Source organism: Heterocephalus glaber, unplaced genomic scaffold (genome assembly GCF_053883595.1).
Source record: "Heterocephalus glaber isolate CG9 unplaced genomic scaffold, H.glaber_assembly_v1.0 deba00000594, whole genome shotgun sequence".
Taxonomy (NCBI): domain Eukaryota; kingdom Metazoa; phylum Chordata; class Mammalia; order Rodentia; family Bathyergidae; genus Heterocephalus; species Heterocephalus glaber.
The window spans coordinates 21,968,799-21,986,832 of NW_028258151.1; the positions used below are offsets into that span (position 1 = coordinate 21,968,799).

Here is an 18,034-nt window from a genome sequence, read left to right on the forward strand (position 1 = left end):
TGATGGTGCAAACCTGTAATTTGAGTACCTTGGGAGGCTGAGGCAGGAGGATTGCAAGTTTGAGTCCATCCTGGGCAACTTAGTGATTTAGTGAGGTCCTGTTTCAAAATTTAAAAATTAAAGCCAGAGCTCAGTGGGGAGGCCCTGGATTCAACCCTCAGTACTGAAAAAAAAAGTGCAAATCCATCACTATAATTGGAAAAAAATTAAAACACATGTCCAATTGACAATGAATTAGTAGAGTTACCATTTTCATCTAGACACTAGTTAGTAGTATATACAGATGCAGTGTCTATATATATATAAAAAAAACAATTCTTAAATGATTCTTTTTTTGAGAGAGAGAGAGAGAGAGGGTCTCACCATGTAGTCCAGACTGGCCCTGAACTCATTATGTAGCCCAGGCTGACCTCAAACTTGTGACGATTCTCCTGCCTCAGCCTCCTGAGTTCTGGGGATATAGGTATATGCTACTACATCTGGCTTAAATGATTGTAGATGAACCATTAATTGATCCATCATAATGGTGGTAGAATTTCTAAAATGTATTATTTCCTGGCATATCACTCAATGTACACATAGAACTTTATCAAAATGAAGGTTCCACAAGATTTTGAGATTAAAGATCTGTGAACTCTAGTTTCACACCAAAATAATTTGTTTGAAGCACCTAAAACAGCAATGGAGAAAAAATTATGGAGGTTGACTTAATTCAGCAGCAATTAAAAGACTCAGAGCAGTATTTACTGTTCCAGATCAAGCACCAAATTTTATTTCTTTGGCCACCTTGATCACATAGTTCCTAGTAAATTTAGTGCCTAGTAATTTGGTGGCATCTGTGTATCAGGTAGATATTATTTATTCTTTAGCAGCTAACTTAGAACTACATCTATGTGGGTATTGGTTGATGAGGATTGTTTTTGTATTTTTCAATGTTAAACCAAAAAATGGGATTTTTAGTAAAAATTAGGCATTGAGTTTTCTTTTTTTTCCTTTTTATGATAGTAGGAATTAAACCTAGAGCTTTCACATTGAGCTACATGCTTGATGTCTTTTATTTTGAGAAAGGGTCTTGCTAAATTGCCCTGGTGAGACTCAAACTTGTGGTCATTCTGCCTCAGCCTCCCAAGTGATGGGATTATAGGTATAAGCCACAAGGCCCACTTTGTACAATAAATTTTTCATCAAGTGAATCCTAAAAAGAAATTCACTGAAAGAGTAAAGTAAAAGAACATACAATCTATATAAATGACAAACACAACCTGTTCTATTAGGAGTTTTCAGTTTTGGATAAAATTTTGGGGTAGGTATATACTGACATATAAGAAGTTAGGTACAAAGTGTCACAATATTCATTTCCCATATAAAATAATTTACCTTGCCTTCTTCATACTTTGAGAACCTAACACTTGCAGTAAGTCAAGATTTTTTGGATAGTCTTGGTCCTCTTATCCCTAGTTGAACCAGGGACCATACCTATGGTTCTTTTTAGCTAAGAGAAGTAATTGTTTCTTCTCTCACCATGGGAATTCCATCTGCCCAATCTCCCATTATGTCTGAAGATATAAGCAGAATTCTTGAAAAGTCTTGTTATGGCTTATATCTAAAATGTTGCCCAAAGCTTCATGTGCTCTCAGGTGGGGCTTTTGGGAGGTGCCTGGATGGGTGTATGGCATTGGGTCAGGCCACTGATTGGATTAGCATGGTTCTGGGGTTGGCTGAATGGATTTACTGAAGACAGAAAGCTCCACCCTGGGTGTGAGTGCCATCAATGAATAAGCTTGTAGCCTGGATGGAAAATAAAGGGAATGAAGGAAAGCAGGGTTACTGCTTTCTGCCTGCCCTGCCATGGACTGTTTCATCTTGCTATGCCCCTCTGCCGTGCTGCTCTGCCTTGGAGTCAGCTGACTTTGATCTAAGATTTCTGAAAACTGTGAGCCAAAATAAACCTTTCCTCTTTTAACTTGTGGGTGTCAGGTATTTTGTCCCAACAATGAGAAAGTAACTAAGATAAGCCTCATCTCTATTTAACCCAGACACCTGTATTGAGATTTTACTCTGCACTTTGAATCTTCAATGTACAAAAGCAGCACTGGGTATGGTGTCTTGAAACTGTGATCTCAGCTCTCTGGGAGGTTGAGGCAGAAGGATCACAAGATGAAGCACAGGCTGGGCAATTTAGTGACTTAGTGAGACCGTGTCTCAAAAAATTTAAAAAGGCAAGTAATGTAGCTCAGTGCAAAGGCCTTGGGTTCAATTCCTAATGCTGAAAAAAAAAAAAAGAAAAAGAAAAGAATACAGTCTCTGCTTTCCAGAAACTTCCTAGCTTTCTGGGAGGCTGAGGTAGGAGGATTCCAAGTTTGAGCCCAGCCTGGGAAATATAGCAAAACTGCTGCCCCCCTAAAAGAGGCTGGGATGTAGTTCACTGAGTGAAGGCCCTGGCCCTGGGTATATGTGGAATAATATATGGATTAATTGTAAATGCATTATTCTCAGTGAAAGAAGCCAGACTCAAAAGATGACACATTTGAAGATTTCATTTATATAACATCTTGTGGAAAAAGAAAATCTGTAGAGATGGAGACAAGATTAATGGGTAAGGGTGGAAGGAGAGTTTTTAAGAATACTAAAAAGAAAAAGACTAAAAAAAAAAAGACTGAACAAAAGACTAAAGGGCCGGGGATTTAGCTCAGTGGTTCCGCCACCTGCTTCATAAACGCAAGGAGCCAAGTTTGATCCCCGGTACCAAAAAACAAAAACAAAAACAAAAGACTAAAATTCACAGATGAGTGGGGGGAAATATGGTATTTAAGCAGGGCAATATGGCACACATCTGTAATGCCAGCACTCAGAGTGGCTGAGGCAGGGAGAGTACAAGTTCAAGCCCAGCCTGGGTGGGACAAAGGCCCAGAGGGGTAAGAGTGTTGCTCTGCCCCCAAAACCTGGCAAGTGAGAAGGCCAAGAGGGGGATCCATGCACCAGTCTGAGGAAGCTATCCTGCAGCTCGGCCAGCTGCTCCTAGAGCCCCGGATCTACAAGAGCTCGAGGCTGAGGATGGTGCGGCTGCTCTGTGTGAGCTCCAAGATCTGTTTGCTCTCCTCTGCCTGCATGGCGTACAGCTGGGCCAGGCACTCCAGCTGAAGCAGCCACTCCTGAATCTGGTGACTTAGGCTCTGGTTGTCCTGGATCTGGGCTTGAAGCTATTCCGCCAGGTGGTCCAGCTCCTTCTCCAGCCACTGGACCTCTGCTTGCAGCCACTGTTCCTCCTCAGAGGGCCCGGCCTGGGGCTCCAGGGCCAGGGGCACCATTGAGAAAGCAAGCAAGCAGGCAGTAAGGAAGCAGGCTCCAGGGCCTCTGGCCTCTCAGATCACTCTGCTCAGTTCTAGCCCTTCAGTTCAGGCACCTTGGCTTCTTGGCTGACTTCTCAGACCAAGATGATGGCCAATCTTAAAGCTACTTCCCAATGTGATTCTTGTGTGGGGCTTGGCAGTGGCCACACTACCCCTCTCTGCAGATGGGGACACCGAGGCTCAGAGATGACAAGACTTGCCATCTCCAGCCACAGGCCTCTTTTCCTTTGCACAATGCCCTTGACTCCACCTCTCTCCTTGGGCCAGTGTAAGCCACCCCCAGAGGCTGAGAACATGGTTCTACTCCCAAGTGGTCTTTGTCCCTGTTCAGCCACCGGGGTCCTCATTTTGGCCAGTTGCCCTCCAGCTCCTGCACCTGCCTTGCGGTTCTCCTTCTACTCCTTCTTCAAGGTGCGAACCTGCTCAAGGCACCGGGGACAGGGGACAGGCACATCTATCATACTTTCTTTTCCCTCTTGCTCTTCTGGGGCCCAACCTGGGGTACCTCAGACACAAGACCATTTATCTGTTCCTGGTCCTGTTTTAGGCCCTGGGTCAAGGAAAAAGTCTAGAGAATGAGACACAGGGTGTTGGGGTGCAGGTGGCTGGATGGGGAAAAGCCATATGGGCAGTGGCCTTCCCTGACCCTCAGCCTAGAGACTGCTGCCCCAGTAGGAGACTCTCACTTGGTTTCATCCATGAAATTGGGGCCACTGGCAGCATCATGGTTGTTTAGAAAGAAGCCTATGAGCTGGTAATTCTCCTTCTTATAAGAATCACCCAGGTTCGGGGTGAGCCCAGCTCACTCCTAGAACTTTCTATGTTCCCAGACCTCAAGGAAAGGCCTCATCATGGCCTCTCTATCCCAGTCCCCAGGGAAAGCATATGCCTTTGGGGGCCAAGTTGCCTGAAGAGAGGAGAAGAGACTCTCTAGGGACCCCTCTCTAGGGAAGGGGGATGGGGCAAGCATACAAAAAGACAGAAGACAAAGGGGAAAAGGCACAAACCTGAAGTGATGCCACACTAGTGAGAGGGGTGCCTGGGGAAGAAACACTCCCAGCTGACATTCTGTAATCAGAAGTTGGTGCACAAAGCACCACGGACTTTGTAGGCCTTTCACAGAACAGAGTAGGCCATGAAAGAGAAGATATCTGAAAGCTAAGGACATAAAGAGGTGGAGCAGGGTGGACGTGTTGGTGTAGTAAAAGTGAAAGAGATACCTGCTAGGAGCCACTGGGGATGTGAATAAGGCTGCCATGTTGCCCAGGCTTTGGATATACAAAGCTCAAAGCAGAGGCTGATGGCCTACTTCCTCAATCCCTGACAACCTTGCTCTCCCTAAGTTCAGCAAAAAACCATTCAGGCTCTGACCTAGGGCAGCCACAGCAAGCAGAAGGAAGCTGTGTCCAGTTCAGGGAGGCACTGTTCTTCCAGAGAGCCACTCTGTGCTGCAATGACCCTGATCTGCACCTCCATTTTGAAAACCAGACTCCTCAGTAAGGGATCACTGGAACACATGGGGTGCAACTAAAAATGAAGTTTGAAAGAGGCTGAGGCCCAGGGGAGAAAATTATTTTTCTGATGTTGCCCAGAAAGGTAATGGCAAAGAGGATGCAAAAGTCAGATCTTCTCCTAATTCTGCTGCCTGGGGCTCTCCTCACCACATACTGGGGGTCTTTCGGAGAGCCTGAGGGAAAATGGCTGTGCTCCCTTGCCTGGCTTTCCTTGATGCTGAAGAAAATCAAATAGCAACTACCATTTACTGAAGGTTTACTCTGCATCAGGCCCTATGGAACTGACATAAAAACATTTCATTTAAACCTCACGAGTGTAGCTGAAATTCTATCTATATGTGGTTCTGGGAAGCAAACCCAGGACTTCACACAAGCTTGTCTAGCACCCTACCACTGAGCTATAATGGCCCTAGCCCTCAAACACAGAATTCTTTTTTTTTTTTTTTAATTTAGAAAAATGATTGCATTTATTTATCTTTAGGGACTGCATTGTTATCAGGCATCCATCAGACATAACAAAATGGCTAATACAGTTACAAAACTTTTTAAAGTCTGTCCTTAAGTGAAATTCTCATATAAAATGATTTATGGTCAAGTTTAAGTTAAGTATTGAAATGCTTTTCTTGACAGATATTTGGAAGGCAAAGAAACTAATAGTTTTCCATTAGAAAAGAAACTAATAGGAAATATATCCAGAGGAGAAAATAATATATGTTTTCAATGCACACAGTTATATATCATCTGGAAAACAGAGGCATTTGGGTTTCTTGTTCTTTAAGCATTGGGTTTTGCATTTCATTCTGCTGAAGGGTTGTCATCTTGTCTCAGAAACTATAGGTAGATCTAGATTCTTAGGAGCCCAGCATGCATGTTAAGCATAAATATTAGGTCAAAATTATAGAGTGAAAGCTGATACAAGACAAAAACTTTAATTCATTAGAATGAAGAGATTTTTTTTTTAATTTGCTTTTTGGTGTTGTTGTTTTAAGATGTTTTGTCTGTTTGTTTTGTTTTGTAAGTCAGGGTCTCACTGTGTAGTCCAGGCTGGTCTTGAACTTACTATGTAGTCCTGCCTGGCCTTGAACTTGTAGCAATTCTCCTGCCTCAGCCTCCTGAGTGCTGGGATTACAGGTGTTTGCCACCATGCCTGTTTTTTGTTTGTTTGTTTTTTTTTTGTTTTTGTTTTTTCCCTGGAATGTGGAATCGAACTCAGGACCTTGCACTTTCCAGGCAGGTGCAGTGCCACTGAGCTAAATCTCCAGCCCCTTTTTTGTTTTGTTTTCAGGAAGTAAGAATGCAAAGGGTTCTGTGACCAATAAAAGCAGTCTCCATGTCACCTGCGTCACTCACGGCTGGCTTTCTGTGGCAACAGTGTCCAAATGAAGATCTTCAGTGTACTTCATATAGTGAAAGATCTCTCTCCGGAGGACAGACACTCAGGTAATTTTAGAGACTTTCTCCTAGATTTTCCCATGCACCAGACCTAGTGCCACTTCTGCAAAGAACCATGACTGCTCTGGGCTGGGGATGATGTCTGGAAGCCAACCTGGGTGCAGGGTGTGCTGCTTCCACTGGGAATTGATGCTTAGGCCCTGGAATTCAGGTGTTGGCAGGCTTAGATTCCCTCTGGAAGGCTTCTGGAGAATCCTTTCTGGCCTTTTCTAGTTTCTGATGTCTTGAGGGGTCCCATGGCTTGTGGCTCCAGTTTAGTCTTCTCTTTTGTTTCCACAGAATTCTTAATCAGTACTTGACATTTTTCTCACCTTAACTTTTACCCTCTTCTGCCATTTGATCCCCCATCCTCAGCAGCCTGGCCAGCCAAGGCTCACATTTTCAGAGGAGTGACAATCACCAGTAGTGGTTGTCCCAAGGTTGTGGTTATTTGTAATCTTCTTCACTACTCCAAGGTCATCAAGGTTCTTTTTTGTTGAAATTTGACTTGTGTGGAAAGGAAAAACAATGATACGAAAATGATGTGTCTGTATTCACATCCTTCTGTGTAGTGTTTATAAAATACTCCCTTGCACTCCATTTGCTGTAATGTCACCAAAAATCTTACAAAGTATTGTAATCATCAGTTAATGACTGAGGAGCTGTTAATGTGACTAACAAGGAGAAAGAAAACAGGTAATCTAGCCAATATCTGGGGAGATTGTGGCAGGAGGACCATAAGTTTGGGGCCAGCCTGGAAAAAATAAAAATCAATTAAAAACTATCTCCAAATTTTTTAAGAAAAGGAGCAGGGTCCAAGGAATATGGTGCAGTACTTCCTGACCTCAGTCCTTAGTACTACAAAAAAACAAAAAAGGCAATAACTGTGGTGGGATGTAGCTCAATGATAGAACACTTGCCCTGGTCTTGGGCTCAATCCCCAGTAACACACACACACACACATACACACACACACACACACACACACACACACTTACACAAAGATACACAAGAGAAGCAACAATTGAAATTAAAGTCAAACTTTTAACTCCCAGCTCTGGGGTTTGCCATGAACCAGCAGCTGAGGTGGCAAAACCAGAGGTAGAGGTGGAGAATTAAACAAATAGGCAGGAACTGTAGATTGAGTGGTTTAGAAACGAGACATTGTGTACAGAAAAGTCCAAAGGCTATCTTCCCATAGGTTCTGACCCTTCCCTACATTGTCTTAGGTTTGTAAAAAATTCCAGTACCCCAATTAGCTGCCTTGGTGTTACTGGATTTTGGGGTGCTGGAGTTTCCTTCTGGAAGTGGTTCCTAAGTTCTTTCTATCCTAAGCAAAAAATTGGTCTAGACAAGTGCCAACAGTAACAATGTTTTGCTAAAGGTAGGAAAAGAAGCCCTGCAGAGTGAGTCTGGGCCAAGTAAAAGTAGGAAAAGAAGCACACCCTACCCCGTGAGGGTGGGCCACCACACGAGTGAACAGTGGCAAAAACTTAATTTGTCTGTCCTTTTTGTGTCACCCAGTCCTCAAGCTAACATCAGGTCTAGGCCATCTTATGGAAAACCTGCTTGAGTTCTCACGAGAAGTCCATGTGCAGGACTTTGGGAACTGTTCTGCAGTGAGACATGGGATTTTATAATTAACAGGTCACACCTAATTCCCTAGCCAGCTTTGCCATGCCCTAATCTTGTCTCATTTCCCCCCGAGAGATACATATTCCCATAATTCTTTATGGGGTGCTGAGGGAGTAGCTGCTACTGCTTTCAGGTAGGGTGGCCACCCAGTAGCCACTCCATCTAACTTTTTGAAAAGTATGCCATTGGGTGGGGTCCATGTCTTAGCCTTTGGGCCACAACACCCAAAGCAATTCCTATTTTTTCTGATACATAGAGGAAGAAGGGTTTTCTTAAGTCTGGTATTCCATTATACCATGCGGCAGGATCCACCTGTTGGCTAATTAGGTCAAGAAGACCTGGTATAGTCCCAACAGATAAAGTCTGTTTTGGCCTTTGCCTTAATTTGAGAATTGCCCCCAATTTTGCTAGTAAACCTCTTCCTAACAAGGGAGTAGGACACTGTGGGGCAATTAGAAACTCACCGTTAAACATTTGGCCTTCAAAGTGACAGATCATAGCAGGAGTAAAGAATCTCTGATAAGGGGTCCCCTTGACCCTAACTATGGCTATGGATCTAGAGGAGGGGTTCCCAGAGAAGTCAGAACAGTGCCAATTGCAACAGCAATAATTCTAGCTTTTTGTCTTAAGACCCTCCTCCAGATCCCAACTGTTGAACACAGAAAAGATCATGTCCAGCCATTGGGTCATGGGTGTCTAGGGTCCTATCTGAAGTTTCTTCATTAAACAGATGGGAGAGACCCACATCCCCCTGAGAGACAGGTGGGGATTGAGACAGGATTATCAAAGATATCTCTTCCTTCCTTGGGAACCACTCCAAATACCATAGTTTCTGGACTTTTCCTGAGATAAAGGGTCACAAAAGCCTGAACATAAGGGATTTCATTCTACCTTTTATGTTTTAAGCAGAAACAGTTTTAACTGAAAAATAGTCTCATAATTTAAACTGCCATCCATATCCATCTCTCATTTCCTAGTTCATATCCCAAACCATATTGCAATAGTAGATAGGCTATACTTTTTTTTAAATAGCCAGTGTCAAATCTTTATGGCTTAGTGGTGAAGTCAGTGGAATCTGTGGGATATGGTTCGTGCGGTTTCCCATGGCTCTTCTTGGGGCCTGTAGAGAAAGGCAACTAGGGCTCAGTTCCTTAAAATGGCATCCCATGCAAAAGGAGAAGCCCACAAAGGGTCCCTTGTGAGACTCGGGTATTCACTAGACAGGCTGGGCATGGTGGGACATGCTTGTAATTCCAGCACTTAGGCTGCTGAGGCAGGCAGATCACTGTGAGTTTGAGGCCAGCCTGGGCTACATAGTGTGTTCAAGGCCAGCTCGAACTATATAATAAGATCCTGTCTCACAAACCAAAACCAAAAAAAAAAAAAAGTTTAAAAAAAAAAAGTATTCACTAGCGAGACATCTCTGTCTGAAGCTAGGATAATGTTGACAACTTTCATAGAAGCATAGAAGAAAGCCCTACCAAGGAACCATTAACTCCGTAGGGAGAGTAGGTTGAGCCACTTGATGGCTCTGCCTAGTCCTCTGAAACTCCCATGAGATCAAGGAGTCTCCCAGCCCCCAGGATTCCCTTAGCCACTGTTGAGCCACTTGATGGCTCAGTTTAAGCAGACTGGAACCATTTGAGAAATAGAATCCCAGGGCTCCTTCAGGCATTTTGAGCCACTTGATGCCTCTCTTTAAGCAGAGTGGAGCCACTTGAGAAAAAATATCTTTTGCATTTATCCCGATAATAAAAGCTTTGGTATTTTGTTTAAGGCAGTAGAGAAACTTTTTTTTTTAAGAAAAAAATAAAACTACCTTTAAAATCCTAGAATGACTCATAGTCACTCGAGTTAAATTTTACTAGCTGTTCTTTTTGTTCTGCTCAGGTTGTCAGGCATATATTTCTAAATTACCTGCATTTTGTTGGAAGAAACAAAGAAGGGATCTATCCTAATTCAAAGAGGAAGGTGTTCTATAAATGCAGAGGCTTAGCTCCTACCTACAAGAGTGAGATTTTTCTGGTGACCAAGACGTCACTTGAAATCAAAGATGGCAGAAGTCATGTGACTGACCTAAATGGGAGGCCAGTTATGTGACAGGACAAGATGGCGACCTTGATTAAAATAGCACTCTGGAGAAAGAAATGGCCCTCTAGGGGGAAAGTGCAGACAAGACTTTGAGCAAAAAAAGGAGTAAACTGGAGTGGCTGGCTACTCAGGCAGGTTACCAAGTTACCAACAGCTATTTTTCCCCAGCAGGTGAGAAAGCTCAGCAAAGTATCACGGAGAACTGAAAAATGAGAACAAAAGGGCATAATAATAGGATTTCAGGCTCTTTACTACAATGAATGAACAAAAATGAGAAAGAGAAGAAAAAGGGAGATAAACTTTAAGGGAGCCTGTAGATCTCTTAAGCCTGGAAGAAAAACACAGAGGCCATGCGGAAGTGAGGAAAAAGTTCCCAATGTCATGAGAAATGTCCCGAGTTCCCCAGCTTAGGAGAGAGAAAGACCTCTCACCCCCCAAATGTGTCCAAAGAGCCATACCTGCTCTCCTGGCTGGCTAAGCCAAATATGTTACTGGATTTGGGGGTGTGGAGTCTCCTCCTGGAGGTGGGTTTCTAAATTCTTTCTGTCCTGAGCAAAGAATTGGTCAAGACAAGCACAAACAGTAGCAAAATTTTATTAAAGATAGAAAAAGAAATAGGTTCCCTGGAGCAAGTTTGGGTCAATAAAATTAAAGGAGTATAGGGCTGGGGATTTAGCTCAGTGGTTCCGGCGCCTGCCTCACAAGCTCAAGGTCCTGAGTTCAATCCCTGGCACCCTCCCCCCCAAAAAGAAGACGTATACCCTACAGCAGTGATGCCGAAATCTTTTAGAGACTGAGTGCCAAACTGCAACCCAAAACCCGCATTTATTTATCACAAAATGCCAGCACTGCAATTAAACCTGAATACTGAGGCTTTAGCTTAGAAAATACAACTCATACACTACCATCTTTTGTCTTAAAAGGAAAATGCTATAACATGTGTGCCATAGGTTCAGCACCACTGCCTATAGCATGAGGGTGGGCCACCATGCAAGAGTGACCATAGTGGCAAAAATTCATTGTGATCTGTCTTTTTTGAATCACTGAGTCCTCAGGCTGATGTCAGGTCTAGGTCATCCTACAAAAATCTGAGTTCTTGTGAGAAGTCCATGTGCAGGGCTTTGGGAATTGTTTTGTGCACATGTCCTGGGATTTTGTAATGAACAGGTCATACCCACTTCCCCAGCCAGCTTTGCTACACTCTAATCTCCTGTCTCACTGGCTTGGTTCCTGTTTATAGAACAGACCTTTCCAGACCAGGAGACTAAGACCACAGATTGTTATATTCCACAGACTCCCACAACCCCAAATATGTAAAAGATTCCTAGTTCTCAACTGTACTGTGCCTCATTTTTCTGCGCACCCATACTCAGTGCTTGAGTGCATCCTATATCTACCTCTAATAAATTCTTCCCATGCTTTTGTTATGGATGTGTCCTAAAAATTGTTTTTCTGTGATGGGAGTCAGAAAACCTACAAACTTATTTAAAGGGTGGGTTAAAATCCTGATTTCAGCCTTGGGGACCCTCAAAGCCAGCCCAGCTGTTGTTCTTAGGTCATTTCTTTAGAAATGACTTACCAGTTTAACTTATCTCAGGTCCTTCTTGCCTCAAACAAAGAACTGAACAAGACAAGCCAAAAATGGTGCCAAAAGTTTATTTGAAAAGTGAGGGGTGAAGGCATAAGGTTAAAAACTGGCTCTACAGAGAGAACCTGGGCTGAACAAAAGAGGAAAAGAGAAAAAGAGAAAAAATAAAAGTACACCCTGGTCTAGAAGACACAGAGTGGGGTTCCACAAAAGGTCACGATAGTGGGCTTCTCACGGAGTCTGCGTTGTTATATGCAGTCCACCTCTCTAGGGAACCCATGAGAAGTTTTACATTTGGGGTCCTGGGAATTATTTGGCACAGTCCTAGGATCTTGTAATTAACAGGTCCCACTTATTTCCCCAGGCAGCTTTGCCACGCCCACCTTCTATTTCACTGTGAAAACCTGATCCCAGAAGTTAGTTTCCAGCTTCCTCATTCTCTGCTGCCCCTTATAAACCCCTTACTCTGTAAGAGAGCTGCTTTTCTGGCACTTAGGAGCCAGCTGCCCCTCTCATGTCTTTGTCTTAGTAAAGCCTGTCCTTGCTGCAGGACTCTCTCTCTCTCTCTCTCTCTCTTTCTTTAATGTGTATGGAACAGTTTATTAGTCATACAGCTCATACTCTTTTTTGTTGAATTCTGCCAACTTATTAAAATATTCTGTATGAACACATCATCCAAAATGTTTCTCTAATTTTATGAATGTTAGGTGTTTCTTTTTCTTGCTCCATCCACACTTACAGCAAAACAAATTATTTGAAAATGCTAAAATAAATAAAATGTGCATTTTCTTAACTTTTTTACATCCTATATTACAGTATATTACAACTCTAAAGGTTGAAATTTTTTTTTTACTTTTTTGTATATGATTGCTTGTCATAAGAGAACTAATGTATGGAATTAAAGCATTTTGTTATCCCAAGTATAGAGGGTCAAGAATGTAAGGGAAGTATAAAAACTTGAAAATGATTAACTCAGAGTAGATGCATATTAAAATATTATGGATTCAGCATATTAAGTAGTTACCAGGAAGAGAAAAAGAGTAAGCATGCTACTCTTTGTATATCTTCATGACAACTACTTACCATTTTTCAAAGCATTAGGTAGGTTTTGTTGGGGTAAAGGGTTTACAAATCACGACCTCATCCAAAACCAAACATAAATGAAGATTTACAAATCAGTATTACAAAAGATGGTGGCTGGAAACAAAGGCTGTGTCCAAAAGGTCACTAAGGCCAACAGGCCATTAAGAGGCTTTGCTTCATTCAAGATTTAGCATTTGATAATCTCATTTGATAAACCTACCTGGAAGTTCCTCTCTGATTATGTTTAACCACAAATATGATTGTATACCATAACAATTGTCATTGTACCTGGATATTAAGAGAAAAAAACCACTGGATTCAAAAGACAAATTAATACCTGTTGAATTTAGATTGAGAACTAATTGGGGAAAAAACTGATTGGGTAAGCAAATTTCTAGAGACCCAAAACATTATAAAACAAGCTGTTTTAAAAAATACTTTAATTCAAAATGATTTTCAAAAACTTATTAGAAATTATAAAAGATCTTTTCCTGAGCATTAGTAAAATAATCCATGTGACCAGCTTAATAAGGCTGACATTCAATGGAGAACAATGAATTTGTCTTTTGTAATCAGAAAATCTTTAAGTCATTGTGTGTTATTATCTTAAGCATCTTTCATTAAAGCTTGTGATTTTAATGAATGTTAAGTGTGTGTCCTTGATGCTCTCTTTGTACTACCTCCTTCAATCAGAAGAATCTGATGTAGTCTGCTTCTCAGTTAACTTTCAACACCCTGTACATGGCATTCTGTATATCTTTTTTTTTTTCTTTGGTACCGGGGATCGAACTCAGGACCTTAGGCTTGTGAGGTAGGCAGCAGCTCCACTGAGCTAAATCCCCAGCCCTGTACATGGCATTCTGATACACAGTGGTGAAGTAAGGCCTTTCGTCCTGGAGCAGGGTGGTGCAGAAGGGGGGGGGGGGGTGGCTGAGTTGGAAGGGTCTTCCATGTCCCAGATTTCCAGCATACTGCAACTTGGTTCTCACAAAACACTATGATTCTTCTAAAACATAATAATTCACATGTAATTCCAGCAATTTATCTCTCACTTCTTTTGCAGATTTTTGACTATACACAGAATAAACTATTTTTGTTCGGGCCCTCAAGTCTGTATCCTCATAGTGTGGTTGGTTCACAGTGGGGTGCAGTGTGGACAGCTTGTTGCTTGTTATTGTCTGCATGGTGCCTGCAACTGGTCTGGTATTGTATTTGATCCAATATAGAAGTTCTTCCTGAGGGAAATTAATACATTTTCCTCTTATTCTCCATTGATTTTGGAGGTTTTCACAGTCTTGCATTGACATCACTATTACAATTCCAAAGATAAGATTCTCAAAATGAACTCTGTTAACAAGCCAGCCAAAGAGCCATTGAGAGCAGATCAAGGAAGCCATAACACACATGTGCAGTGTCAAAAACAGCTTCAGTTTCAAAATCAAAATGGCAAGGGCAGCAAATGCTAACAGCTGCAATGTGTGAAAAACCAACTCACCATGTTCAAGGAGCTTTTTTCTTAGGTGTTTGTAGATAAGGCACATAAAACATCACGAACAGTCTTTTTAAAGATAAAAACCAAGTAATCCCAGTAACAACTGGAAGCAATAATGTTTCTGTGTATCTCAGTGGAGTCACTTGTTCCATGAAGTAAGATTTAGGAGCACAGATGTACATTAAAGTATCAAAATCTGCATAATGTAAAATTCTGGCTGCTATAATGTCCACTCAGGTGAATATGGTCTGAAACGCCTCAGATTTTAGATGTTAGACGTTTCAGATTGTTCCAAGCCACCAAGCAAAACCTTGAATTAGCCAAAAGTTGAGTTCAGATACTCCGAATCTATGAATTTTATTTCCCTTTGGAATTATCCCCCATGTCATTAACAAAGATGAAGAATAATAAGAAGATAAGTACATTGGATTCCCAAACATCAAAATGCAACAGAGAATAACTGAAACCATGTTCATATAAATGATTTTCTGAAACTTCCCTGGCTCAATGTACCCCATAACATACATGGGAAATAATGAGGCTGTCTGCGTAAAAAGTATAAACTGAGCAAACTGCCAGGGAAGCATAAAAGCAACAGTGGCAAAACAGAGGCCAATGTAATGTCTTCTATAATTGTCAGAGGACCTGAGAATCATGGTTAAAGTACACATCTGAGGGCTCCTGGGCACTGAGGCTCGATGCTCGAGGCTTGAAAGAGACTGGAACAGTGCTCAGCTGGAGAAGTTTCCGGAAGCTCAAGCTTCCCAACCTTGGCAGGTTGTACCTCCAGGTCCCTGAACAAGAAACACCTTCCTGCTCCTGCCCTCTTCTTCCCCGCCCCCACCCAGCACCTCACTGGTCCTAGCATCTGTGGGTCTGTCCTCTGACATCCACAGCAAGCACCCCCTTGCCCGTCACCCCCAGAGGCAGCAGCATGGCCATGTGCCTTCCAGTGGTCATGCGCAAGAGCAGAGAGGGCATGTCCTACCTCTACGCTTCCTGGCTGTATGAGCTGAGGCATGGAAGCCAGCTGGAGGTCTGCTTCACCTGCTTCAAGGTTGCCTTCGTGGACCTCAAAGACATGCTGGAGTTGGAGGACTAGGAAGATGAAGAGTGGAACCTTCATGAGGAGCTGGATGAGGCAGAGCATGAGCAGGCAGCAACCCTGGAGCTGGGGCCAGGCTGGAGGTCCTGGGCCCTGATGCTAGCTTCCGCAGGGATAGAGGAAGAATACCTGGATGACCCCATGGTGCCCACTGAGGTGAAGCCTCAAAGTGCAGTGCCCCTAGGCCTGGTCCCTGAGCATGCTGACTGGACCCAGGCCCCTCCCTGGAAGTTTGACAGGCTTCCTGCCCCCAACCACTGGCTGAGCCCCCCTTTTCCGAAGCCGGTGTTCCCTAGAGTGACTCTGTCCCCAGTGGAGCCCATGGTGCTGGAGCTGGGCACCATGTGGCCAGTGGAGCCTGCGGAGGCTGAGGCTTGGTCACTGGACCTGCAGGTCTTCTGTGTTGTGGGCTACCAAGACGCCACCATCTACCTGCGGAAAATGACTCCAACTCAAGCCCTGAGGAGCCTGGGACAGCGCGGGAGAGTGCTGCTGGAGCCCGCCGAGGTGTGGGTGCTAAAGCTCCAGGAAGCAGCTGAGCTGCACGGCCTGCTCTGGTGCCAGCTGAGCATCCTGGAGAAAACAACACAGTGAGCAGCTGTTCCCTGCATACGCGATCCTGCAGAAGGGATTCACCATCATGTCCTACTCACCCTGGAGTGTGAGTGAGAGGCACTCAGCCTCTGCCTCATAGTTCCCCACCTGAGGTAGGACCCCGGACCCCTGGAGACTGGGAGCAGTGTTTCCAGGGGGACTGGAGAGAGCCTGGCTGTCATGGGAGTCCTGGCTCTGGGGGAGCTGTCCTGCTTCCAGCCTTTCGGCCCTGAGCTGGAGAACTGAGGGGCTGAGGCCCAGGCAGCCACCACTGCCCTGGCTGCTCCAGGACACCAGGGACTAGGACGGACCGGCCATTGTCGCTCCTCAGTAGCCAGGTGAGCAGGCGGCAGGGGCTGGCGAGCTTCAGCTGGAGGAGTGTGGAGCAGCCTGGGACTAAGAATGGAACTTGCTGGGACTGGGGGTGGGGGATTAATCTGTGTTCACACCAGGAGCCTGTCATATAGTTCAGAGCGTCACACTGACCTGGACTTTGTGAGGTGGAAGGCTGTGTGGTGCATGACTTGGGAACAGTCACAGCACCGTGCTCTGGTCCATCCTGGCTGTGGCAAAGGACCTTACGTGGGTGACCGGGACGTGTTCTAGTATTTGATGGTGTGGACTCTGCATCCTGGGCTCTCTGCTGTGCTGCGGGAGGAAACCTGTTTTCAAGTGTTGGTTTTTTATGCAGTTTTAGTGTTGAACTCCTTTGTATATGTTTTAATTAAATAAAGTCATATGAGCTTTAAAAAAATACATCTGAACCACCAGGAACAGATACGCAAAGCTCTCACAGAGAGGTGGCATCCACATCACATGGGTGGCCTCTTCATGGTTGAAAAAGTAGCACAGTACTGTAATTAGACCTAATTGAGAGTCACTCAGGTATGCAGCATAGATGATGAGGAATCCCATCATGAGTCCATTTAAGATAAAAATTGCATCCACTTAAAAGTAAGCAGGGCCTCCACATCCTTCACAGTTTTCAATTTCACTGGGACATCCCAGTCTGGTGACATTCCAGCAGGCCTTAGTTTCTACTCCAAATAAATTCGTTATTCCTGTGAATGTGCGATACCAGTAAGCTAGGACTACCTCTGGATAAAGATGGAATCATTTTGCTGTATTAATTACAAGGGGATACTCAGTAAGCCTGTCATTCATAATCATCTGCAGGCCTTCCAAAAACCAAGGTGCTTCAGTAATAGTCTTGAAATAAGAATAATAGAGTGCCATTTCATTGGGAAAAGACATCTCGCGTTCCAAAGTTAAGAGGTGAGAAAAACGACAGTCATTCTCAAAAAGTGTTGTTAAATGTATCCAACGCAGAACTCCCACAAAGGCAGCGAGGCCCAGCGCGCCGCCTCGGGGGGGCCCCCCGAGCAGCTGCAGGGCAGGAGCCCCGTGAGGCTGGCCGGGCTCCCTGGGGCCTCGGTGAAGCGCGGATCCTCCCCCTCCCGCTCCCTAGCCCTGGGGCTGGGGGTCCGGGGCGGCTCCAGACACTCCTCTCCGTGCTTCTTCCTCCTGCGCTTGACCATTTCCTCACGCTCCCTGTTCTGAGGCTGTGGGTCACTCCAGGGTCGCAGCCTCAGCACTGGCCCGCAGCCCTTTCGGGCCACTGTTACAGGGAGAAAATCCCAAAGGCCTCCCGCGCCTGTCTCTCTTCTTTTTATTTCTTATGCATCAGGTATGTTCTTCCCCATCTGTTAGTGCTGTACACCAGTACTTCCCAAACTTACATCAAGTACCCTAATGGCAAAAGCAGTGAAGGCACGGCCCCAAAGAACCTAGAAAGAAACAGAGCCCGACCCAAGCGTCCCCCATTTCAGAAAGAAACCTACTCTCATCTTGCTATGGGACGGTGGATCTGAATGATAGATTCCAGGCTCTTGTGTACAATAAGGAAAGAAGTGCAAGCATATATCCAATAACAAAAGAAAAAGCAGCAACCTTTATTGAAGATATGAGAAGATATGCTCAAGGCAGGTCACTGCCAACAGAAAGAAGTATGTGGCATGAACACAAAAAGCGGTGTTGGGGCAGCCGGGAAAGAAGCACACAGACAAACCTGGAGTTCTGATTTTTTTTTTTTTTTTTTTTTTTTTTTTTTGAGACAAAGTCCCTCCATGTAATTCAGGTTGGCCTTAAACT

The 18,034-nt window shown here is 44.1% G+C and overlaps 2 pseudogenes; one reads left to right on the forward strand and one right to left on the reverse strand.

Moving 5' to 3' along the window:
- Window positions 1-3,032: 3,032 nt before the first annotated feature.
- On the reverse strand, window positions 3,033-17,421 carry LOC106009964 (putative C-mannosyltransferase DPY19L2; annotated as a pseudogene).
- LOC147829541 (testis-expressed protein 19.2-like) lies at window positions 15,125-16,129 on the forward strand (annotated as a pseudogene).
- Window positions 17,422-18,034: the final 613 nt, after the last annotated feature.